This window comes from Stegostoma tigrinum, chromosome 20 (assembly GCF_030684315.1).
Source record: "Stegostoma tigrinum isolate sSteTig4 chromosome 20, sSteTig4.hap1, whole genome shotgun sequence".
NCBI lineage: Eukaryota > Metazoa > Chordata > Chondrichthyes > Orectolobiformes > Stegostomatidae > Stegostoma > Stegostoma tigrinum.
In genome coordinates, this window is record NC_081373.1 from 18,987,860 (window position 1) to 19,013,101 (window position 25,242).

The 25,242-nt window shown below is 41.3% G+C and overlaps 1 long non-coding RNA gene across 3 annotated transcripts in view; it reads right to left on the minus strand.

The window, feature by feature from the left end:
• Positions 1–17,688: 17,688 nt before the first annotated feature.
• LOC125461882 (uncharacterized) overlaps positions 17,689–25,242 on the minus strand; it is a 56,386-nt gene continuing 48,832 nt past the window's right edge. For 2 of the 3 annotated variants that reach the window (XR_009446951.1, XR_007249565.2), the window contains 2 exons: positions 24,234–24,287; positions 17,689–18,647 (listed from right to left, as the gene is read on the minus strand). This is a non-coding gene — a long non-coding RNA (uncharacterized LOC125461882). Of the gene's footprint in view, positions 18,648–21,414; positions 22,377–24,233; positions 24,288–25,242 lie in introns of those variants that run through there. The other variant, XR_009446950.1, reaches the window with a different exon arrangement.

Here is a 25,242-nt window from a genome sequence, read left to right on the forward strand (position 1 = left end):
GTCCCGTACCACCTGTCCTTCGTGGAGAAATTTTTGAAGGGAAACACTTTTGACCACAAGGCCGTCAGGCAGTGGTCAGCACGTAGTATCCTCGAGACCCTTCGGGAAAAGGAGAGGGTGGATCCCGTCGTGTGGTTCCCCACGCAGACTGCCAAAGTCATTTGGCAGAATGCCTCATCGCCAGAACTTTCAAACAAGCACAAGGACATTGCTTGGCTAGCGGTGAGAGGGGCTTTGCCAGTGAGATCCTTCACGCACACCCGGAATCTCTGCGCCATCACACGTTCCCCTCGAGGTGGCTGCGGGCGGGGCGGGGGGGGGAGCGAGACTGTCGATCGCCTCCTTCTGGAGTGTGCCTATGCGCAGGTCGTCTGGAGGGGGTGCAGTGGTATTTGTCGAGGTTCGTCCCGAGCAGCTCCGTGAGGCAGGACTCCATGCTCTACGGTCTGTTTCCCGGGACGCACACCGGAGACCAACATCAACTGCACCTGGAGGACCTTCAATGCTGTGAAAGACGCTCTTCGGTCTGCCCGCAACTTGCTGGTCTGCCAGCTGAAAGAACTGACCCCGACTGAGTGTTGCAGACTGGCGCACTCCAAGGTCCAGGACTATGTGCTAAGGGACGTGCTAAAGCTTGGGGCAGCCACCGCCAAGGCGCGGTGGGGAAAGACCACCGTATGAAACCCCTCATCCAGAATAGAAAAAAAAAAGGGCCCTATCTGGTAACTGGGCCCAGCTGGTGCCTTCCCCAACTGGTCAGGGGGTCAATGGGGACTGTGCGGGGAGACCACTGCCGGGGTATTTTCTTTGCTTTGGTTTTTTTTTCTTCTTTCGTTTTGTTTTTTTCCTTTAGTTGGTGTACGTACCCCCTGGGTGACCCAGAGCGGCTTGCATGACTGGGTAGGTGTATAAATATGGTTTATTCTTTGTACATCTTATGAATAAAGTATATTTTTTCAAATTAAAAAAAGTGACGAAACGTCTGAAAACTAGCCTTCCAGCTCAGTGAGCAAACTCACATGCAGAACGTCAACCTGAGCTACAAATCTTCTCAAAACTCGCTGCCAATAACAATACAAAGATTATATTATACAGAACCTTTTTTTAATATTCTAGTTTTTCTTGTATGCAAGGTCTTCAGTTCAAGTGATTTAAAATGAAAGATTAAGTTCAATTTTCTGCAGGCTAAATGTTTCTGAACAAACTCATTTGATATTTACTTGCATGCCAAATAATTTAGTCATACAAACATCTTGGATTGTGACTTTAATGGCTTAAATTACATGAGAGATGCCTTGTTGGTACTAAATCACCATTAATTTCATATGTTTTGTATCTGTTGAATTCTCAAGAGTTTGCAGAACAAATATAAAAGCAACTTTTCTGCCCAGAGAAAGAAGATAGCAATGGAGTAAGAGAAGAAATACATCAAAGTAGGTGTACTGGAGTGAAGGTTTCAAGTTCATTCCTCAAACAATGAAGTGTCAATATAAGACATGGGGGATTATCTTTCTTTTTAACTTTTAAATCATTCTCAACGAGATATATTTCTGTTACACAAGGAAGAAAGTATCAGTTACATGTCTGTAGCAGTTTTCTCTTAGTGGTTAGATCCTTTTCAAACGGTTTATTGTTTTATGAATAAAGATGACACCCTTAAAAAGATAAGTTAATTTAAAATGTCAATTGCAGTGTTGAAGGGAAGTCTTTGCTGTGCAAACAGAATTTATTTGAACAACCCACTTCAAAAGCTAAATTTGGCTTGAAGCATGTTAAACAGAGCAACCTTGATTTCAAGTTGATTGAGTGCATTTCCATGGGTTTTCTCAAGAGGGCTGCAGGTTTGTAGCTATTTCCGCTACAAAGATTGGCAAACGTGTCATTTTGTCCTTTGGCTGGAAATAGAAGAGGGTCAGAAGTCACATGACATCAGGTTATAGTTCAACAAGTTTATTTGAAACCACAAGCTCTTGGAGCACTGCTCCTTCACTCGGTGAAGATACTTCATCTGATGAAGGAGCAGTGATCCGAAAGCCTGTGATTTCAAACAAGCTTGTAGGAGTATCACCTGGTGTCATGTGACTTGTGACCTTGTCCACTTCAGTCCAACACTGGCCACATCACAAAAATAAAAGAGTTCTTATTTGAGGTAGTCAAAGAAATTCAAACAGATTATCGACTACACTGATAGATTTTTGTTATTTAGAGCTGTTACAGGTGGCTTGGTAATTGAAAGGCTTTGTGATTAAGTTCAATTGTTCTTACAGTATAATCATTTATATTATAGCTTGGTACAAGGGAAAGAAAACATTTAAAATAACTTAAAGAATACTACTGTAAGAGTTACTGTGGTATTCAAGTTTTATTTAATTATGGGAAGGTTCTTACATCATTTAACTAACTCATACAACATTTCTGTTCTGAGTTATGATTGAGTGCTTTGATAGGCTTACTTCCATGTTCTTCAAAACTTAAGGACTTGAGGAAACTGAAAAACAATCCAGGAGCAAAATTTCCTTGGAGTTGCTCCCATACCAGGAAGTGAGGCAAGAAGCCTGCTCTGACCAAGTTACAGCTGAGGATGGAGAACATCTCAGAAAATTTCCTGCCCCCTACCCATCCAAACATCTTGACCTTGCTCTAGTAACGCCCCAGACAGTGAAAAGTCCAAATGACAGTGTGCCCAACTTCCAACAGCATTTGCTAACTTTTTTTAAAAACGGAAAGCTGGCTGATTAAACTCAAAATGGTAGGGATTAGGGCATAAGTTAGGAATAGTAAGAAGTTCGGCTAAAGGGTGAAACGGCAAGTATTTGTTAGAAGTTATTTCAGATGTGAGGTGATGCTGAATGCTGGGTAAAAGAGAACAATAAATTAATTATAAGCATGCAATTGAGGAACTACAAAGCGATTGGTAAAAATATACAGGTGGCCAGAATAATGAATAAGTGTCAGGTGGTGCACATAAGCAGGAAAAAATACCAAACAGTCTATAAATAGTGTCAAAATAAATAATGCTGAAATTGGAAGAAAGTTGGGCATTACTGTAGACTCAATATCAACTTATCTGCTGTCAATTAACAAGGCAAATAGGATGATGAACCCTGAAGCAGACAGAGAAAATTATGTCTAAACTGCACAGCGTACTGCATAAAATCAGCACTCTGCTTTGCAGGCAGGGTCTTGGATATTCTTCTGAATGCGGTGGTGCATAGGCTGGCCTTACTCTTGCCCTAGGATTATGTGGATTCTACAACACCAGGCCTATGTCAGTGTGGTCTGAGGTTACCACTGGGTTAAAGTAGTCTCAGCCATCTGGACGATTGTAAAGCACTGCAGAAAGAGATTAATGTCATTTTCTACTCCAACAGCACAAGTGCCACTATCGTCTATCCAATACCTTCCACACACTCACTGTTGCTAGACCCACCTCCCACCAAGACTCATGCTCCATCCACCCTCGCAATTAGTCAGAACATATTGTCTCATCCACTGTTACCCACCCAACCCTGATCAATTAACCCTACACGTCGTCTGAACACTCTCCCAAATGCACATCCGAATGCACAAGTAGTACCAGCTGTGCTTTCATTCCCCCTTAATGCCCGTTTCTCTTTTTCCATGAGGAAAACAGCTCACAAGTGGGCAGAAAGACTAGAAAGATGGTGTGTTTCTTGTCATTTTGGCTTCTAACCACTTATTAGGAGACGATCCTGATTCTGACTTGAAACACTCTGGCCAAGAGGGTTGAAGGCAAAGGTTAGAGTATAGAATGTTCCAGAGTCTGTTTTCAGATATGCTGGAATGTGTGGTCATGTGATTGTACATGCTATCTCTGAAATCTTGCAGACGTTGCTCAGGAAATACAACTTTAAAATGTTCTTTCAATCACTCCTACAAAATAACAAATAGGTTTCACCCTGAACTGAAGTAGTAGAGGGTTTTCTTTTTCAGAAATGGGGAGATCAGCTGGACAGTTTGTTCCTAGCAAGCTCTCATCTAATTCTGCTTAGTCTTAGGAAGCTTCTCCCTAAAATGAACCAAATAAAATAAGAACCTTAGATAACAAGGTGTAGCGCTGGATGAACACAGCAGGCCAAGCAGCATCATAGGAGCAGGAAAGCTGATGTTTCGGGCCCTGCTGCTATGATGCTGCTTGCTCTGCTGTGTCATCCAGCTCTACACCTCGTTATCTCAGATTCTCTAGCATCTGCAATTCCTACTATCTCTACAATAAGAACCTTACCAGGTCTAATGCAAAGCGAGCTGTTATATTCAGTTATGTGATCCCTAGGGAGCCTTGTTTAAAACAAAAACTCCATTATCCACAATGAACTTTCAATGATGGCTTTTAAAGAAACTGCTCCTGGTATGTCCATAATACATGAAATGAGTTCCTTTGCCCACCATCCTTTGAAACTTAAGTCATGTAAACAACATTAAATAGAAAGCATCTCATAACAAAGTATGTAATTCAATACTTTTTCACCGTACCTCTGTACAAGCAATAGTCATAAATCACCTTAAAATCATAATGGTCGTTGTCTGACGCAAATGCAACTTTTCTCTTACCGACCCAAGCCTGAATGTTGCCATTGTCTTGTTGCATTGGGACCGGAGGAACCACGAATAGTGCTGAACATTGTAATGATTGGCAACATCCCCACATCTGACTTTATAATAGAAAGAAGATCGTAAATAAAGTAGCTGGCGATGGTTGGGCCTACATCACTACCATGAGAAATTCCTGCAATGAAGTCCTGGGACTGAGAAAATTGACCTGCAATAACCAGAACCATCTTCTATTCTGATAGTGTGACTCTAAACAGTGAAGAGTTTTCCCCTTGCTTTCTACTGATTTTGGCTTCTGTAAGGCTCCTTGATGCCATTCTCAGTGCAAATCTGCCTTGAGGTCAAGGGAAGTCACTATTAACTTGCCTCTTGAGTTCAGCTCTTTTGTCAGTTCTTGGATCAAGCCTGTGAAGCGTAAGGAGCTAAGGGGCCATTCTGAACCCAAAGTAACTTTCAGTGAGCATGTTATTCCTTAATAAGTACTTGACAGCAAGAGTTTTCTCACAACTTAAAAATATTTTCTCTTCAGATAGTCATCCAATTCCTTTTTGAAAGCCCCAACAAAATCTATCTCTGCCACACTCCAGATCTTAATCACTTGTTGTGAAACTTTTACTCCCTGATGTCACTATTGCTTCTGTTGTCAATACCTTAAGCCGATGCCCTCTGATTTTCAATGTCATTGAAACATTTCCTTTATTTATCTACTAAATCCAGACACTCAAAACTCTCCTTAATCTTCTATTCTTCAAGGAGTTCAGCCCCAGCCTGTCCACCTCTATCCACATAACTGAAGTTTCTAAATCCTGGACCAGTTTTTGTGAATCATTTCTGCACATCCACTAATGCCTTTTATGTCCTGCCTAAAGTGTGGTGCCTTGAAATGGAAGCAATATTCCAGTTGGGGCTAACCAGTGTTTTATACAGATTTTTCAAAACATTCTTGTTTTTGTGTTCTATTTATCAAGCTCAGGATCCTGGAGGATTTATCACTCCTGCCGTCGTCAATGGTTTATACACATTCACCCACCAGGTCTCTCTGCCCCTACACCCCTTTAGAATTTTATGATATAGGAATGTGCCCACATGACCCATCCAAGAAGTGTTACAGTAACAAGAGGTTTAAGGTCTTACTCCATAGAAGGAGTTTTCAAATAAACCTGTTGGACTATAACCTGGTATTGTGTGATTTCTGATTTTATCCAATCCAGTCCAACACTGGCACCTCATACCACAGCCAGTTTAAAAACTAATGCAAGATGTTTTTAGTAATAAATACACCAGTTATTTTTATTTTAAAAGATTAGCTGTATAGTGCATATTACACAGTTATAGACATTCCTCATTGGACTATATGGCGAACATGTTTGGCGTCTAAATTCCAGTGAACTCTTTAATAATCCAGGTATTTCTGGCATGCAATGTATTTCCTCCGAGCGTTCTGATATACATTCAATATAAAACAATGCCATTAAACAATCTTATAGTTTTGATTACAAAGGAAAACACAGTGTCCAGCAGCCAAACACATGGGTAAACATTATAAATGTTGTCTGTCTTCTCTAATCAATGTCCTGCCTTTCAAGACTTCAAGTTGAAAAAAAAAGTACAGACTTGCCAAGTCGGCGATGAGAGTGGGGCAGAGAGGGGGCAGTGGGCAGTGAAAGCAGCACCGGTGCGGGGGCAGTGGGCAGTGAGAGCGGGGCCAGTGAGGGGGCAGCAGTGGGCGGTGCGAGAGGGGCCGGTGAGGGGGCAGTGAGCGGTGAGAGCAGGGCTGGTGAGGGGACAGCAGTGGGACGTGAGAGAGAGCGCCACTGAGGGGGCAGCAGTGGGTGGTGCAAGGGCAGTGGGCAGTGCGATTGGGACTGGTGAGGGGGCAGCAGTGGATGGAGAGAGCGGGGCTGGTGAGGGGGCAGCAGTGGACGGGGAGAACAGGCCTATCACATGGCGGCGGTGGCAGCAGCGACCTCCTGGGCATCCTAGTGATTGAAGTGGCACCTGCACCATTGTGGAGATGGGACTTGGCACTCTGAGATCTGGACTTTTTGGCTCTGTTACAACTTTTAATTCTGGAATTTGTAACCAAATGGGTGCCAGTAAATGGCAACTTTATGCACTTTTTGCTGTATTTATGTATTCCTATATTTAATACGTGAGAAATAAATCTACTGCATGCAACAGTATACTTGCAATATGAGCCAAAGATGTAACAGCAACGCTAAAATGAGTTTCTTATTCAATGTTTCTCTTCCAAAAATTGCAGAATCAAGGAAAGTTAAGGGCTAATTGTTAGTCTTATGCTACTTGTGTATTTGCCTTGCTTTGCCCTCTAGAAGTGAGAGAGTTGAAACTCAGCACTGTGTATAATTTGGAATCATAAACGTCAGAAAACCATAATTTATGTTTTCCAAAGTATTATATTTTCTGATAAATAGCTTTAAGTTAGAAAAACATTTCTCTAATATAAATATTCCAGGTCACATAGAAGTAATGTTGAACATTTTCAGCTCTCTGAAGACTGTGTTTATCACTGGGATTCTCAATAAGATGGTCCACAAGTAACATGTCCACAAGTAACAAAATAGAGATGTGAGCAGCAGGAGATAGTGGACGGTGAAAAACATTGAATATCCCTGCACCATTTGTGACATTTCTTCCTCTATAACACTCGAGTTCCTTCCTTCAATGCACTAACGTTCAGCTGAAAGACTGGAAACCAGTTAGCTCTGCACCTCATTGCTGTACCACTAACTACTGGACTCCCATGTTCTCTCCTGTTGAGGATGGTGGTGAAGAGAATTAATCTTATGGAGTGGTCAATAGTCATGATGACAGGCCATAACACAGATCACAGATATGTTGAACTACTAACGACTTTTTTTTGAGAGAGGACATAGCGCCAAAAATTACTAAAAATGTAATTCTGAGCAATATAATTCAGCAATTGTCTGGAAGGGCTATGCAGATTATCCCCAGCCGGAAGGGAAACTGTGGAAGGTCAGATTTGATAGGTACTAAGGAAGCTTCAAAGAGAATGGCTTCAAGGGGAGAAATGCATTGCAAACTGAACCATAATCACTTAAGGAGAGAGAGTAATCTGGGCAAGAGACCCATTTGTGTTTATCTTCTGTCAAGAATACACAATAACAGATGTTTGATCCTGGTCTGTACATGCTAGTAGGCAAAAGGTTTGCACTGCAAGAATCACATTAAAGAAAACAAATTCATCCCTGATTGCAAATAAGGAAAACAGGAGTTTTTCTTGATTTGTTTCTGGAATGTGACAGCACACTTTCAAAAAAATGTCTCACTTAGTTTCTGAGTAGTAAGGACAAAAAAAACTGTGAAGTTCTTTAATGAATTCTTGTACAGAAAAGGAACTGTGATATGTTACTAGGGACTACTATATTTTTAATAAATAGGAGGGGGCAGTCTTACAAGCAAGATAGTTGATGATGCCTGATTCAGAGGCCTCATATGGATTTTTCTACTTGCAACGCAGGTTTAGCTGATTTCCCAACATCATACCAATTTGTTACCAATTGCTTTTAGTTATGCTTTGTGGGCCACTAACCACTGAAAAGTAGATTCCAAATGTCCATATTATTTCACATGGAGGATTATATAGGATATATACTCAGCAACATGCCATTTGACCCAATCAGTCCATCCTAATCTTTACGATTGATGCAAGTCTCTGTTTATTTCCTGTTAATGCCATCATATCCTTCTAATTCCTTATAAAATTATAGAGTCACACAGATAGAAACAGCTCCTAGAGCCCAACCTGTCTATGCTAACAAACACCAAACTACATAATCCCATTTACCTGCATTTGATGCATAGCCTACTCTGCCCTGGCATTTCAAATGCTCAATTAGATGCTTCTTGGGTGGTATTCGGACTCAGTGGTTAGCACTGCTGCCTGATGGTGCCTGGAACCCAAGGTTGGAATCAGGCCTGGGTTACTGTTCATGCAGAGTTTGCACTTTCTCCCCATGTTTGCCTTGGTTTCCTCCGGGTGCTCGAGTTTCCTCCCACTGTCCAGGATGTGCAGGCTAGGTGGATTGGCCATGCTATGTTTGTCCTGTAGTTCCTAGGTGGCTAGGTAGGTTAGCTATGGTAAATGTGGCAATGTGAGGATGGAGTGATGGGGTGTTGCTGGGTTTGGGTGGGATGCTTTTCAGAGGGTTACTGCAGACTTGGTGGGCTGAATGGCCTCTTTCTGCAGTGTAGGGATTTTATGATTCTAAACATTATGACAGTACCTGTCTTCACCTGCCTCTCAGGCACCACCTTCCATATTTCTACCACACAGTGAAAATCCATTTTTCTCATATCTCCTCTAAACCACTTACCCTTCACGTTTAGATCAGAGATGATGGGGAATTTCATCAACCAGGCGCAAGTGAATCCAGTGCAAATCAATGCCACAGAATGCTGTGGAGGCCATGTCATTGAGTGGATTTAAGACAGAGATAGAAATATTCTTGATATGCTTGGGGATCAGAGATTACAGGGAAAAAGCAGGAGAATGCATTTCCACCATGATCAAATGGTAGAGCAGACTTGATGGGCTTAAAGGCCTAATTCTGCTCCAACATTATGGTTTTAAATTTGTGCCTTGTGGTGTTAGACATGTCCGCCATGGGGGCAAAGATTTTCACGATCTACTTTTTCTGTGTCCTTCATAAATTTTGTCTACCTCAATCAGCTTCCCCTCAGACTCCTCTGCTCCAAGGAAAATACATACATGTATCCAGTCTCTCCTCAGAACTAATTCTTTTCATCCCAAGCAACGGTCTAGTGAATCTTCTCTGCATCCTCTCCAGCGTAACCATAACCTTTTCACTATGCTGGGTTAGCTCATAATGTTACAACACAAAGACAGACAGATTAAATCAGCCTCCCTACTCCTGTATTCACAACACAGTAAAGTTAAAACTTTCAAGGGTGCTCAAATTGCTCCAATATCTCCTAACTAAACTTGTTGAAGAACTGATACCAGACACCAAGATTATAGCTTAATGAAAATAATGAGCATTTTGTTACTAATACAATAGCTTTAGCTGAGCAAAGTTAAAATGCAAGGAAATCTAATTAATGTCTATGATTTAAGCACAATCTTCTTTTACTTTAGCTCCCACTAATAAATAGACACATATTTAAGGGATAAATCAGAAGAAAAATAAAACACCGAGCTGGTCAGTTCACTTGTGTAACATAGGGATTAAATCTTGCTTGCATTTTGAAGACATTGGTCAGTGAAAACAGCTTCCAGTAAGCTCTGAGGAATATTCACTTAGTTCCTACAACTAGGATTCTATTCTTTGAACTTTCAATGAGTTGGCAATGAGAAGATAACCAGAGAGCAACTAAAAGCTATATCTGGTATCAATCACAGCCATAAATCTTCAAAAAAAAGTTCAAACTTTGGTTCCTTGTCTTTTTTCAACATTCTTTGTTAGACTGGCTGGCACTGACCTCCCCCTGCTGGCCTCTATTAACATTCAAATGTCTGTCAACATTTGAGCATAATGTATATCTGAAGCTAAAATATCTACAGTGTTCTTGGAACAAGAATCGGCCTGCAATTAACTTTCAGGCCAGTTCCTACTGACAAATATTGGTTTGTTTGCTTGCTCTTCCATTTTTTTTTAAAAAAGCAAATCTGCTGCCCATAGTCCAAAGGCCACTGTTAACTCTTTGCCCAGTGTTCTACTAACAATAAAATGTATTTGTAATTTTCTTCAATAGACAATACATCCATATTAGGGATCAGCCAAGTAAGCTTTCTCTAATCTGCCTTCAATGAAATCTTTCTTTCAATAAAGGGGACTAAATTGTACATAGCACTCCAGATGTGGTCTCACCAACACCTTGTACAGTGCTACAAGACTTTCCCAGTCATGTATTTCCCCCTAAAATAAGGGTCAACATTCCATTGACCTTCCTGAATACCTGCCACACCTGTGTATTAATTTTCTGTGTTTTCTACACAAGTACTCCCAAGATCCTCTGTAGCTTTCCACAGTTTTTCTCCATTTAAATAACATTCTGTTCTTTTACTCTCCATTCCAAAATGAACAACTTTATATTTTCCCACAGTCCATTCCATTTGTCAACTTTTTGTCCACTAACTTAACATTTCAATATCTCTCTGTAAACTGTTTGTAACCTTCTCATCACTTACCTTTCCATCTATTTTAGTGTTGTCTGCAAATTTGGCTATGGTACATCTGCTTCTTTCATCCAAGTCATTAATATATATTGCACGAGTTTGCAGTCCCAGCACTGTTCCCTGTGGAACCTCACTGCTTATGGTTCACCATCCTGAAAAGATCCCCTTATCCCCCACTCGCTGTTTTCTGCCCATGTGCCAATTCCCTATCCATGCAAATACACTATCTCCAACTATGTGGAAACTAATCTTATTACTTAACCTTTTGTGAAGTACCTTGTCAAAAGCCTTCTGGAAGTCCAAGTACAACATATCTATTTGTTCCCTTCTATTTACACTGGTTGAAACTTCATCATAAAAACCTCTAATGAATTAGTCAGACACTATTTCCCTTTCGTGAAGCCATGGTGACTCTGCTTGATTAACTGATGATTTTCTAAATGTTCTGCTATTACTTCCTTAATAATTGATTCCAATACCTTTCCAATGTTTATACGCTGATGAGCCTGTTATTTACTTCTTGCCTCCCTCCCTTTATAAATGGGGCTGTCATATTAACAGTTTTTCAATCCTCTAAAACTTCAGGGATCCAACAATATTTGGAAAATTACAATAAACGCATCCTCTATTTCTGCAGCTACCTCCTTTTAGGATTCTAGGAAGTAAGCCATCAGGGCCAAGAGGCTCATTGCCTTTCGCCTATTAGTTTGACTAACACTACTTCTTTAAAGATGGACATGGTACTTCCTCTCTGCATTCTTTAGTATTAATAGAATGTTTGAAGTATCTTCCAACATAAAACAGATGTTTTATATCAGTCTTAACTCCTCTGTCATTTCCTTGTTCCCTAAACTATCCCCCCAGATTAATTTTATAAGGTACTTAAGTTCACTTTCACCTCGCTCTTTCTTTTTAATAAATTTAAAGAAGCTCTTGCGGCTTATTTGTCCTTGCACTTTATTTTCTGACTTTATTATCTTTTTAGTCCTCCTTTATTGAATTTATTCCAGGCTTCAAGGCTATCACTGACTTTGGCCTCCTTATATGTTTTTTCCTTCAACATAATGTGCTCTTTAACGCCAATGGTTAGTCATGATTGGTCTAACTCTCTCTAGATTCTTTCCTCCTTAACAGGATGTATTTTTGCTGAATCATAAATTACCTCTTAAAATGTCTCCACTGCTTGCTTACTGTCTTTCCTGCCAAATCCATTTCCATTTAGCTAACACGATTCTTATTTCATTGTAATTCCCTTTATTTAAGAGTTAAACACAATTGATCCCAACTCAAGTTTCTCACCCTGGAATTGAATACGAAGTTCTGTCGTGTTACCATCACTGCTTCATAGGGTATCTCTAAATCAGAGGTATTTTATTCAGACTGCTTCATCATCTATTACCAGATCTCAAATAGCCAACTCCCTGGTTGGTTCCTTGACGTATTGGTCTGGGAAATAATTCTTAACGCACTCTATATTTGTTGCTGCAACTTCCTTTTCCACTTTGAGTGACACAATCAACATGAAGATTACAACCACGCTAATTATTGCTCTATTATTTTTAGATGTTCCTATTATTTGTTGACTTTTAGCCTTTCCCACAGAGTAGCTATTGCTTGGGGGTCAGTTCACTACTCATAGCAATGTCTTGTTGCTTTTTACCTCCATTTAAATGGACTCTACACAATCTGAGCCTAGATCATCTTTCACAACTGTCCTCATCTCATTTCTTATTAAAAGTGCCAACCCACCAATTTTTCTATCCCTCCTGTCTCTCCAAAAAAATCAAATATTTTTGAATGTTAATCATGGTCTCTTTGTAACCCTGTTTCCTAATAGCTATGAGATCATATTCATTTATCTTGATCTGCACCATCAGTTTGTTTGCCTTATTCTGAATGCTTTGTGCATTAAGATATAAAGTTTTCAAGTTTGTTCTCTAATGGAGTTTCCTTACAATTTCATGGTTCCTAGATACAATATAACAATCACACATTCTGCATCTTGTTCATTTTCTGGTAACAATCAATCCTGTCACTGACTTGCAATCTTACTTCTCCTGTACCTTTGGGGTTTAAATTTTCCATGCAACTGACCACTATTCCCCCACACTCACTTCTAAAAATTTAAAGTTATACCTACAACTCTGGTCCAAACAAGATTCAGGTGGAGTCTATCTCACTGAAACAGCTCCCTCTTTGCCCAGTACTGATAACAATGTCCTATGAATTCAAACCCATTTCTCCCACACCAATCTTTGAGCCACTGTAATCTTGTTGATCCTGTGAGAATTAACTTGTGCCTTGGGTAGTATTTCAGAGCTTATTAACTTTTGATTCTATTTTTTAAAATGTAGCTCTTAGTTGCTCATATTCCCTTAGTTGAACCACTTTCCTCTTTTTATGTATATTGTTGGTACCTACGTGTGCCATGACAACTGGATCTTTCCCTTCCCACTCCACGTTCCTCAGTAGCTCAGAGGAGAGATCCTGAGCCTGGGAAGCAGGCAATACTGCCTTTGGTACTCTCTATCCACACAGAACAGTGTTGATTCACTTGACTATACGATCCCTGATTACAACTACATTTCTCTTTTCTAGCCCCTCTTCAATGGCTCCCTGCACCAATGCTGTGGGCTCATTTCCTTCCAGGCCTACTCTCATCCACAGAGGGAAAGAGAATCTCAAACCAGTCAGATGAGCTCAAGAGCTGAGGCTCCTACAGCACTATCTCCTGAACCCCTCTCTCTACCTGCCTTGCTGGTAGTCACAGCCTCCTGAGTTTGATCACTGACCAAATTTGAGACAGTTAATCTCAGTGGCATGATGGCCTCCTAAAACACAGCATCAAGTTAACTGTGCCCCTCCCTGATGTGTTGCAGTGTTGAAAGCTGAGTCAGGCTCATCAACTCTGAGCCAGAGTTCCTCAAGTAACCAACACCTGCTATAGATGTGGTCACTATGAACCGCAACGGAGTCCAGCAATTCCTGCACCATACAGGTACATACAATGCTTGTCCTGCATCTGTATTTTATTTGCTTTGTTTTTAAAAACATTGCTACTGGTCTTTTAGTTGGTAATCTGTAAATATTGATCTTATTTATTTTCAATCTGCACATAACCTATAATAAGTGGTCAAATAAGCAGCTATTACCAACCAATGAACCTACAGCTTTCCTGTGATGTCTATCTTTCTTTTATGCTAGGCCCTGATTCTGGGCTTCAATTTGTCCTGTTAAAAAGGCCTTACAAACTATGAGCCAAAAAAAACAAGCAAAAAGAAACCTCTTCCGCCTGCTCCAAAATTCCCACACTGCCTCCAAAATCTCCAAATGACTGCGATAGGGTTAGGGTTAGGTTATCGCAGTGACTTGGGCCACGTCTCACACTGGATCTGATCTCTCCCTCGTGACTGTGTGGAGCTTACTGATTCAAATTCAAGTTTCCCCACCTGCCATGGTAGGATTTGAACCCATATACTATCGCATATTTTTTATGTTGAACTTCGTTCGCTAATTATTTGCTTATACTGTAAGGTTATTAATGTCGTCCCATAAGTTGAGTCCTGCTCAGTATTGTCTACAATGTTGGCAGCTACCCAGCAATGTAGAAAACTGTTCAGGTATGTGTTGTCCACAAAAAGCAGGGCAAATAAAACTCTGCCAACTACTGTCCTATCAATCTAGACTCAATAATCAGCAAAGTGATGGAAAACGTTTGTTGACAGTGCTATCAAATGGCACTTGCTCAGTCATAGCCTGCTCACTGACATTCAGTTCGGGTTCCCTGAGGGCTACTCAGCTTCTGACATGTTTTCAGCTTTTGATCCAAAGATAACTAAAAGATCTGAATTCCAGAGGTGAGGTGGGAGCAACTGCCTTTCATATTAAGGCAGCATTTGACTGAATATAGCATGAGCAACTTTAGCAAAACCAGAGTTAGTGGAAATCAGAACAAAAAACTCTTCATTCTTAGAGGCTTACAAAGCATAAAAAGGAAGATGATTCTGATTGTTGGAAGTCAACCATCGCAGTCCCAGGACAACACTGTAGGTGCTCCTCAGGGGAGTCCTCAATGTTCAACCATTTTCAGCCCCTTCATCTATAACCTTCCCTCCATCAATAATTCAGAAGCAGGCAAGTTCAGTAATTATTGTAGAAGCTCACATCTATATATGAAGAAAGACTAAACAATATTGAAGCTTGGTTGATATGGGGCAAGTAAAAGTCGTACCACAGAAATGCTGAGTCATCTCACACAAGATAGAATTTAGCCATCTTCCTTCTTCCAATGGCATAACTATCTCTGTAAATCCCACTATCAAACGCACCTGGACATTACCATTGACCAAAAACTGAACTCGACCGGTCAAAGAGGTAATCTGGCTGCAACTGTTGGTCAGAGACAAGTTCTATGGCACGGAACTCACCTCCTGTCTCCCCATGCCACACCACCATCTACAAGATACCAATCAGGAGTGTGTGAAGAAATGCAGCCATCCAGGCAAGAGAGCAATTCCAAATTCTTGGCAACACCATGGACCCAGCCCACTCAATCGTTACTCACTTGGCCACTTCAATGTTCACTCTCTTTACTACTTACACAGTAGCAGCAGCAATACTATCCCCAAAGACGCACGGTAACAATTCCATCCACCCAATTTCTCTCTCAACATCTTCCAGAGTTACAGCCAGTGCCACCTGGGAGGAGAAGAGCATAATAGGCAAGTGAGCACTATCACCTGTAGGTCTCCATCCAAGCAAACCTCTGAACTTGCAACTATACCATGTTTTCATCACTGTCACTGGGTCAAAATCCACAAACTCTCTAATAGCACTGTGCGTGTATTTATGTCCATTGGACTGAAGTAGTTCAAGAAAGAGCCCACTATTACATTCTCAAGGGCAATTATAGATGGGAAATAAATGTTGGCTAGGCAGCAATGCCTAAATCCCATCAACAAATTTTAAAAATCATCATCCCAATTTGCTCTCATCAGCATGTTTTGAAATTGTGCTTTTGATTCCCAAGTTCCATTTATCAAAGTAAATTATGTCCAGAAGTAGCCCTCATCTTGATATTTATGGAACGCCATCCATGTTTTTGGCCTAACTATTGACACCCTATTTTTCCACTCTGCTCTGATTTGAAACTGGTTATCATCAAACCATCCTGCATCATGTCCCTGACTCCACATTCTGACTTATTTGCTAGTCTATTTTGTGGTATTAATCCGGCCTTTTAAAAATCAAATTAATAGCATCTACTCAATTATCTTTATCTATTAGGTTTCCTGAAAAATTCCAACTGGTTCAACCATGAAACATTGCATTTTAAAAATGACAGTCATTATAATATTTTTCATTCCTAAAATGTTTTTTCTAGAACTCTTATAATTGGTGGAAAGGTAATTTTTGAAACCAGATTTAATTATATTTCAGTGTAAAAAGAAACCCTTCCCATAAAAACATAATTTCAATGATCACATGCTTCTTATGAAGATGTTCTTTCCTATGATAGAAGTAGATCAATCAGAATTTCTAATTTGTGAAATGGACATACAATCTCTTCAGTTACTTTGTTTTCCAACACATTGGATAAATTTCACAAAATGAATTGCCATTGAGCCTCTTCATAAATCATTGTTGATAAATGTTCACCACTCTGTTGAAATGCTTTCACACTAATGAGATACACAGATGCATTACAGCTAAAGCCTTACAACTACCCTGTTGCAGAGTAAGACAATATTACATATCAATTATCTGTTTTTTTTCTTCAAAATTAATAATTCACAGTCCCTCTTTGTAATGAATCACATAATGTGTAGCTTAACCTAAAATTCTAAAAAAATGGGTGAAATTAAAATTTCTCTTCTCTGGATTACAAATAATTAGGCACACAATACACACCTTACTTGTTGTTTGTGCTGTTTTTCTGTTCAAGAGATTTTCTGAAAGTTGTTGCAAATGTGATTTTCTTCTTAATTTCAATGCGGTACTGGAAACCTTTGTAAAATAAGATGCATTCTAATGAGTGGTCACACCCTGAAACCTTAACCTATGTTTTTCTTTCAGATTCCGGTTAACACGTTGTTATATTTCCAGCATTTAAAAATAAATCCTCAAATTAAATATTCTGGTGAGTATAAATTTCAGATTCAATAACGACTGTGAAAATTTGCAGTGTTTTTTGAAACTTTTGATGAAAGTAAAGTTATTACTGCAAAGCACAAAGCAGTAGTATACAAAGAACTGAGATCCTGATTTAAATTTCAGACACAAGGCATGGTTATTTCTGAATTTACCATCGAATTGTGGATTAGCACTGTTGACAAGAGAGTGTGTGGCATTTAGTGAAAGTTTGCTTAAAATCTAAGAGAATTCACCATAGCCTGCGCTTCCTAAACTCTTGCATACAGCTACGATACTCATGAAAACTACAGGGGGAGAGCGCAGAAGTAGAGGCAAAGTGGGACTCCAGAAATCCTGATGAAGCAGAACTAAAATCACCAATAAGGCATAACAATGTTATAACTATGCACCTTATTGACCAATATTAATCAAGTGAAAAGTCTATGTTTTTTTGCTTTTATGAAACAGTTAACTGTGCATTGAGATGATTCATGGAAAGATTGAAATGGAACAAAAATGTTACCATTGGTGTGTGGTAATAGCAATTTCTATGCAACCATCAAAAGGAATTACATCACAATGACGGTGAATTCATGGAGCAATCTGAATTGATTTTTCCAGCACTATAAAACAAGTCATTTTTCAAAAAATGTCATCAAAATCGCAAATAGCATGTAAAATAGGACCAGAACAGACCACTGGTATTTTTACAATTCCTTTATAATGAATAAAAGAAAAGATTACAGGCAAAGAGTATGTACACAACAAAAGTTGCTATTTAGTATTAAATTGAATTGTTGACTTCTTAGATAAACTACAAACACCACTGATGCACTAGATCATCAAATGGAGTGGTTGCATCAATAATGAGGACAAACATTGATTAACATCACCAAGTACCTATTAATATCCAATTTAAGATAAGCAGCAGCAAAGCTTTAGTCTTAAAGACAGACACACTTTAGTTTAATAGATAACCGTTGCTGCAAGTGATTAAAAAAGTGATATTTATTTGTTAAAATACAGATACAAAAAATAAAAGTCGGAATGTATAAATGCTACATATAAAGATGAAAGCAACACCAGTCTTGTTATTGTTGCACACGTACTACTTGAAGATTTACCTTTTTAAAGTGAAGGAATCAAAAACATCAACTCACAATTCAATGGGTACAACAAATTCTTCACTTGAATAATTATACTACGCACACAATAGGCAGGACAGGCTTTCGAAGATACAAAGTGAAACAAACAAATTTCTTGATCTTCACTATTTCTCCAGTTAGGACAGTTGCAGATTGCCTGAAAACTTTTGTCAAAATGGTAGTTTAACTGCTGAAGGATAACCTCTCTTTGAGCTCACTTTGCTGAGAACTAAAGGGTCCAGACCCGCAACTTCAACTTTCATGCTCCTCTGATGCTGCCTGGGCTGCTGTGCTCATCCAGCTCTACATCTTGTTACCCTCATTGAGGTTGCTTCTCAGAGTACTTCCTAGGCATTCCAACAAAATGGCACCTTCCAGAATTCTCATACAGATCAAAACTTAAGATAGCTGCTATGTCGGTTTGATGGAAATACTGTCCTATAAAAAGTCAATAGTGCTGTATATCTTGTGGTTATTTCTAATCAGCAATTCTTCTTCTCAGATGCTGTGACTATTCACATATTTAGAAAGGCTCATTGTGTTGCCCGAAAGTTAATTGAATTCTAAATGTTTCTTTTTGAGATTGCTCACATCTCAGTGTGTCTGCTTTAATTTGGCTGCAAAGAATCAACAAAAGCAGAGACATAACTTTTGTAAGTCACTGTGCAGGATTCAGGGTAATAAAATGTGAGGCTGGATGAACACAGCAGGCCAAGCAGCATCTCAGGAGCACAAAAGCTGACGTTTCGGGCCTAGACCCTTCATTGGAGAGGGGGATGGGGAGAGGGAACTGGAATAAATAGGGAGAGAGGGGGAGGCGGACCAAAGATGGAGAGTAAAGAAGATAGGTGGAGAGAGTGTAGGTGGGGAGGTAGGGAGGGGATAGGTCAGTCCAGGGAAGACGGACAGGTCAAGGAGGTGGGATGAGGTTAGTAGGTAGCTGGGGGTGCGGCTTGGGGTGGGAGGAAGGGATGGGTGAGAGGAAGAACCGGTTAGGGAGGCAGAGACAGGTTGGACTGGTTTTGGGATGGGGGGGGGGGGGGAGGAGAGCTGGGCTGGGCTGGTTGTGTGGTGCAGTGGGGGGAGGGGACGAACTGGGCTGGTTTAGGCATGCAGTAGGGGAAGGGGAGATTTTGAAACTGGTGAAGTCCACATTGATACCATATGGCTGCAGGGTTCCCAGGCGGAATATGAGTTGCTGTTCCTGCAACCTTCGGGTGGCATCATTGTGGCACTGCAGGAGGCCCATGATGGACATGTCATCTAGAGAATGGGAGGGAGAGTGGAAATGGTTCGCGACTGGGAGGTGCAGTTGTTTATTGTGAACTGAGCGGAGGTGTTCTGCAAAGCGGTCCCCAAGCCTCTGCTTGGTTTCCCCAATGTAGAGGAAGCCGCACCGGGTACAGTGGATGCAGTATACCACGTTGGCAGATGTGCAGGTGAACCTCTGCTTAATGTGGAATGTCATCTTGGGGCCTGGGATAGGGGTGAGGGAGGAGGTGTGGGGACAAGTGTAGCATTTCCTGCAGTTGCAGGGGAAGGTGCCGGGTGTGGTGGGGTTGGAGGGCAGTGTGGAGCGAACAAGGGAGTCACGGAGAGAGTGGTCTCTCCGGAAAGCAGACAGGGGAGGGGATGGAAAAATGTCTTGGGTGGTGGGGTCGGATTGTAAATGGCGGAAGTGTCGGAGGATAATGCGTTGTATCCGGAGGTTGGTAGGGTGGTGTGTGAGAACGAGGGGGACCCTCTTGGGGCGGTTGTGGCGGGGGCGGGGTGTGAGGGAGGTGTTGCGGGAAATACGGGAGACACGGTCAAGGGTGTTCTTGATCACTGTGGGGGGAAGGTTGCGGTCCTTGAAGAACTTGGACATCCGGGATGTGCGGGAGTGGAATGTCTTATCGTGAGAGCAGATGCGGCGGAGGCGGAGGAATTGGGAATAGGGGATGGAATTTTTGCAGGAGGGTGGGTGGGACGAGGTGTATTCTAGGTAGCTGTGGGAGTCGGTGGGCTTGAAATGGACATCAGTTACAAGCTGGTTGCCTGAGATGGAGACTGAGAGGTCCAGGAAGGTGAGGGATGTGCTGGAGATGGCCCAGGTGAACTGAAGGTTGGGGTGGAAGGTGTTGGTGAAGTGGATGAACTGTTCGAGCTCCTCTGGGGAGCAAGAGGCGGCGCCGATACAGTCATCAATGTACTGGAAGAAGAGGTGGGGTTTGGGGCCTGTGTAGGTGCGGAAGAGGGACTGTTCCACATAACCTACAAAGAGGATTCAGTGTCATTTTTTGCAGAAGGATTAGCCCTTTAAGGCCAACACATCAGGGCAAAAGATAAGGCCAATGCAATCACAGCAATCTTCAGCCGAAAGTACTCAGGAGATAATCCATTTCTACTTTCTCCAGTAGTCCCCAACATTACAGATACCAGTCTTCAGCAAATTCGATTCACTGTATGAGATATTAAGAAATATTGGAGACACTGGAAAGGCTATGAGCCCTGACAATAGCCAGCAACAGTACTGAAGACTTGTTCTCTCCTAGCCAAGCTCTTCCAATATAGTTACAACAACTGGCGTCTACCCAGCAATGTGGAGAATTGCCCAGGCATGTCCTGTACACAAAACACAGGACAAATCCAGCCGAGTCAATAACCACCCCATCAGTCTTCTCTCAATTATCAGTAAAGTTACAGAGGGTGTCATCAACACTGCTAACAAACAATTCCTATTCAGCAATAACCTGTTCAATGCTGTCCTGTTTGGGTTCTGTCAGGGCCATTCAGTTCCTGACCACATTACAGCCTTGGCTCAAACATGGACAAAAGGGCCAAATTACAGAGGTAAGGTCAGAATGACAGCTCTTGATATCAAAACTGGATTTGAAAAAATGCAGCATCAGGGAGACCTAGCAAAACTATGAAACAATGGGTGTCTGGGGCTAACTCTTCACTCGTTGGAATCATACCTGGCACATAGAAAGATAGTGGTGTTTGCTGGAGGTCAGTCATCTCATATCAAGTACATCTCCTGCAGATTACGTCCGAGTAATGTCCTCGGCCCAACCATCTTAAGCAGCTTCAATGACTTTCCCTCCATTGTAAGGTCAGAAGTGGGGATGTTCACCAAAGATTGCACCAAGTTCAGCACCAGTCATGACAACTCATGCTGAAGCAGTCCATGTTTAAATGCAACAACATCCAGGCATGGGTTGACAAATGGCATGTAATATTTGTACCTTTGAGGGGTTCCATGATTTTACCCCCACAAATGCCAGCAATGACTATAAGTGCCAGGCTAAAAGGTCTCTTGCAGGATATTTTGCTTTGGCTTCTATGAACAGAAGAAAGGGAACATGGTCCATCTCTCCTCTTAGATGGAATTTTGGTGGCACGATAGCTCAGTGGTTAGCACTGCAGCCTCACAGCGCCAGGGGCCCGGGTTCCATTCCCGCTTTGGGTGACTGTCTGTGTGGAGTTTGCACATTCTCCCCGTGTCTGCGTGGGTTTCCTCCGGGCGCTCCGGTTTCCTCCCACAGTTCAAAGATGTGAGGTTAGGTGGATTGGCCATGCTAAATTGCTCGTAGTGTTCAGAGATGTGTGGGTTTTCGGGGGATGGGTCTGGGTGGGATGCGGACTTGTTGGGCCGAAGGGCCTGTTTCCACACTGTAGGGAATCTAATCTAAACTTCAATCTTGGAATCTAGTCAATAAGAGATAATCTGACCACCGGACCTTGACATTCAACGATGTTACCATCATTGAATCCCCCTCTATCAACGTCGTAAGGTTTGCTATTAACCAGAAGCTCAACTGGACTTGCCACAAAAATACTGTGGCTACAACTAGAGCAGGCCAGAGGAATATTGTGGCAAGTAACTTTACTTCCTACTCTCCAAAAACTAATTGGTCATCTGTAAGTCACAAGTCAGGATTGCGATTGATACACCACATTTTACTGGATGGGTGCAGGTCAACAACTCACAAGAAGCTTGACACCATCGAGGACAAGGCAGCCCACTTGATTGGCATCACACCCACAACCATCCAAGTGTGCATTATCTGCAAGATGTATTACAAAAACTCAAAAATCCTCGGGCAGCACCTTCCAAACCTGTTCCAGGGCAGCAGATGGAAATACTATCAGCTGCTACTTTTCCTTCAAGATACACAGTGACATGGAAATATATCACCAGTCCTTTAATGTTACTGGATAAAAATCTTGGAATTCCCTCCCTAAGGATATTATTAGTCAACTAAGAGCTTATGGACTGCAGCAGTTCAAGAAGGCAGGTCACCAGCACCTTCAAGGGCAATTAGGGGCATGCAATAAATGCTGGCCACAGTGACGCCCACATCCTACAAATGAATAAAAGAAGATAAATTATATCGTACTGTAATTACACAATCATGACTAAAGCCAAAAGAAAAGCACAATTACAGTTAGTAACTGGTAATATAACCGAGAGGTGGTAAAGGACGTTAGATTACAGAACAAATTGTCATCTCCTCCTCCTGTGCCTAGTAGAACAATTCTAAAGCAGAAGGTGGCAAGTGTATAACATGGAATCCTTATAGAGGAGATACAGGCTATTCAGTCCATTGAACCTGCATCAACCCTGTAGGCAGAAGTGAAACCTCTGTACAAGCTGACATTGAGGTCAACAACCAGAAGGGCTGGAATCAAGTAAGAAAATACAGGTTGTCAGAAAATTACTATGGACCACACACTTAATATACCAAAATTGATTACACCAAGACTTTCAGTCCTTCTGAAGTGCTGCTTGTTTCCCACGTGGAGTAAACATACAGCAAGACATTCACTTGTCTAGTGCAGTGGTTAGCAGGTATGGGAAACCTCAAATTCCTGTTCAACCTCTTTCAAATTCACTTTTGGCATCTCCCCCTTTGTCAATTCCCTACTGTATCTTCATATAACTCATATTGCCTCTCTTGGAATGGATGTACCTATTCTGGACCTTCATACCACAGCAGAATATTACATAAAATGAGATGAATTGCTCAGATATACTGTGTAATTTTCCTCTGGTGAATTTAAAAGAACAAAGTTGTACCACAGATTGTTATTGCTGATTGCCGATTGCATGAGATGAATATTGTAGCTGACTGCAAGACATAGGGTTTAACTTGTTGTTTGCAAACAAAATTATAAAACAGTATGACCTGCATGCTATTCGCTGCAACAAGAGAACAAGGAAAATGCACATCTATAAATCAGGTTGAAAGGCTCCTGTAGACATGAGGAAACAATTCTGCACTGGATAACAAAGTGTGGAGCTGAATGAACACAGCAGGCCAAGCAGCATCTCAGGAGCACAAAAGCTGACGTTTCGGGCCTAGATCCTTCATCAGAGAGGGGGATGGGGAGAGGGCTCTGAAATAGATAGGGAGAGGGGGGGGGGGGGGGAAGGTGGACCGAAGATGGATAGAGGAGAAGATAGGTGGAGAGGAGAGTATAGGCGGGGCGGTGATAGGTCAGTCCGGGGAGGACAAGAGAGATGCAGTAGGAGAGAGATTCCCTGAGGAGGGTAACTTCTTCAGATTAGGCATTCCTGGAAAAGGCTTCGCAATGAGATTAAAATTTTGATCAGAGATAATGGGAACTGCAGATGCTGGAGAATCCAAGCTAACAGTGTGTAGCTGGATAAACAGCAGGTCAAGCAGCATCTCAGGAGCACAAAAGCTGACGTTTCGGGCCTAGATGCTTCATCAGAGAGGGTTCTGAAATAAATAGGGAGAGAGGGGGTTGCCCACTGCAATGTGTGCGGGGCATTTTTTTCCATTCATGTGACACGGACATCACTGGTGAGGCCATTATTTATCGCCCATCTCTAACTGCCCAGCTGAGAATCAACCACAGTGATGTGGGTCTAGAGTCACATGTAGGCCAGACTGAGTAAGGACCACAGATTTCCTTCTCTAAAGAAGATTAATGAACTGGATAAGTTTTTCTGACAACCGGCAATAGTTTCATGATCATTAGACCCTTAATCCCAAAATTTGTATTAAATTCCAATTCCGCCATTTGCCATGGCAGGATTTGAACCTAGATCCCTTGGACATTACCTGACTGAATTGATAGGCTAGTGATAATACCATTAGGCCATCACGTCCCCTTACCACAACTCAACTTTTGAGAATTAATTAACCAAAAAAAAAAGAGAGATTCTGATTTACCACAGAATTGTGACATACTTGTGAAAATTTAGGTCAGCTTCAACTTTTATGTCTTTGACCCTTCCAGGCACTCTAAGAAAACACAAAAATAGACACCAATTTATTTGACTATTGTGTTAGGTTAAAATATAATAGCTTATAAAATGTGGGAAACATAATTAAGATGATACAACAGAAATTGCTGGTAATGTTTGACAGATTAGCAGCATCTCAGGGTATCAACCTAAAATGCTAACTTTTTTCCCCCCCAATCTCAACAAATATTGCCTTACCCTGCTGAGTATTTAAACAAGTTCAGTTTAATTTGAGATTTCCAACACCTGTATAATTTTACTTTTGCATTATTAAAATGATACTTACTAGTACTTGTATACAAGATCATGATTTCAACAGCTGAAATGCATTCAGAATTCTTATTCACAGAGTCACAGAGTAAATGATTAAAGTTGCCAGCTATTCTCCTTTTGTGTGTCTGTTTTGGCTTCAAACACAACAGTGCTTAAAACATGGGAATATACAACGACTTCGCTTTTGGAAATTTCTCCTTGCAGTATGTCTTTCCCACTATACCATATATTATGATGTGGAGGTGCCAGTGTTGGACTGGGGTGGACAAAGTCAGAAGTCACACGACACCAGGTTATGCTCCTATGATGCTGCTTGGCCTGCTCCGTTCATCCAGCTCTACACCTCGTTATCTCAGGTTATAGTTTGGTGAAGGAGCAGCACTCCAGAAGCTTGCGATTTCAAATAAACCTGTTGGACTATAACCTGGTGTTGGGAGACTTCTGACTCTACCTACATGTCATAATCCTATCCACTTCCCTCCTAAAGGCTTACTTTGTGTCAGCACAGCATTTTCTCTGTACACCTTTGCCAATAGCCACAAATGTTATACTTTTGCACTCACTGATTTAATGCACACATTTAAATGGGATAGTAGGAAGGATGGAAGAAAGGGAAAGAACTTTTTAATGTCCCCTAATTGTTTCCTCTCCGATGAATTGCAAACATCAGAACAATAGTG